The sequence below is a fragment of the Peromyscus eremicus genome, chromosome 17, assembly GCF_949786415.1.
Source record: "Peromyscus eremicus chromosome 17, PerEre_H2_v1, whole genome shotgun sequence".
In the NCBI taxonomy this organism is placed as follows: domain Eukaryota; kingdom Metazoa; phylum Chordata; class Mammalia; order Rodentia; family Cricetidae; genus Peromyscus; species Peromyscus eremicus.
This window is the reverse complement of record NC_081433.1, coordinates 44,792,239-44,794,266: the sequence shown is the minus strand read 5'-3', so window position 1 is coordinate 44,794,266 and position 2,028 is coordinate 44,792,239.

Genomic DNA, 2,028 nt, shown 5'->3' with positions numbered 1-2,028 from the left:
TGCTTAACTTCTATTTGCAGATGATATGATAATATACATAGGTGACTCCAAAAATCCTACCAGGGAACTCCTACAGCTGATAACCACCTTCAGTAATGAGGTGGGATACAAAATTAACTAAAAAAAAAATCAGTATCCCTCCTATATGCAAATGATAAATGGAATGAGAAATAAATCAGAGAACATCACTCTTTACAATAGCCATAAGTAATAAAAATACCTTGTGGTAACTCCAACTAAGCAAGTGGAAGACCTGTATGACAAGAACTTTAAGTCTTTGAAGAAAGAAATTGAAGAAGATGTCAGAAAATGGAAAGATCTTCCATGCCCATAAATAGGTAGGATTACCATAGTAAACATGGCAATCTCACCAAAAGCAATCTACAGATTCAGTGCAATCCCCATCAAAATCCCAACACAATTCTTCACAGACCTGGAAAGAACAATACTCAACTTCGTGTGGAAAACCAAAAAACTCAGGATAGCTAAAAACAATCCTGTACAATAAAGCAACCTCTGGAGGCATCACCATCCTTAACCCCAAGCTCTACTATGAGCTATAATAATAAAATAAGATTAATATTGGCATAAAAACTGACATGTGGACCAATGGAATTCAATTGAAGACCCTGACATTAATCCGCACTCCTATGAACACTGGATTTTTGACAAAGAAGCCAAAACTGTACAATGGAAAAAAGAAAGCATCTTCAACAAATGATGATCTTATGACTGGATATCGACATGTAGAAGATTGCAAATAAATTCATATTTATTGCCATGCACAAAACTCAAGTCCAAGAGGATCAAAGACCTTAACATAAATCCAGGTACACTGAACCTGATAGAAGAGAAAGTAGGAAGTAGTCTTGAATGCATTGACACAGGAGATCACTTCCTAAATATAACACCAATAGCACAGACACTGAGAGTAACAATTAATAAATGGATGTGACCTCCTGAAACTAAGAAGCTTCTGTAAGGCAAAGGTTACAGTGAATAACGTACAGACAAAACAACAGAGAAAATCTTCACCAACCCCATATCTGACAGTGGGCTGATCTCAAAATTATATTTTAAAAAACCTCAAGAAACTAGACGACAAAATACCAAACAATCCAATTAAAAAATGGGCTCCAATACTAAACAGAGAATTCTCAACAGAAGAATCTCAAATGGCCAAAACACATTTAAGGAATTGCTCAACATCCTTAGTCATTAGGGAAATGTAAATCAAAATGACTCTGAGACATCTTACACCTGTCAGAATGGCTATGATCAAAATCACTAATGATAGCTTATATTGGAGAAGATATGGAGCAAGGGGAACACTCCTCCACTGTTGGCGGGAGTGCAAACTTGTACAGCCACTTTGGAAATCAGTATGGCAGTTTCTCAGAAAATTGGAATCAATCTACCTCAAAATCTAGCTATACCACTCTTGGGCATATACCCCAGGGATGCTCATACCAAAAGGACACATGATCAACTCTGCTAATAGCATCATTTGTAATAGCCAGAACCTGGAAACAATATAGATGCTCCCCAACTAAAGAATGAATTAAGAAAATGTGGTACATATACACAGTGGAGTACCAATTGGCAGTAAAAAACAATGATATCGTGAAATGTGCAGAGAAATGGATGGAACTAGAAAATAACATCTTGAGAGAGGTAACCCAGACTCAGAAAGAAAACATGGTATGTACTCACTCATAAGTTGATACTAGATGTAAAGCAAAGGATAATCAGACTACAACCCACAGCTCCAGAGAAGCTAGCTAACAATGACAACCCTAAGAGGGATGCATGGATAGACTTGGGAAGGGGAAATAGATGAGATTGCCTGAATAAACTGGGGAAGACCAGAGCAATGGGAGAATAATAAAGGGTAGAGGATGAGGGATGAGAACATAAGGGAATGTGATGGGCAAGCTGGAACAGGAATGGAGTGGGAGAGTAATGAAAGAGATTTTTTGATAGAGGGAGACATCATGAGGATAGGGAGAAACCTGGTGTTAGGGAAGC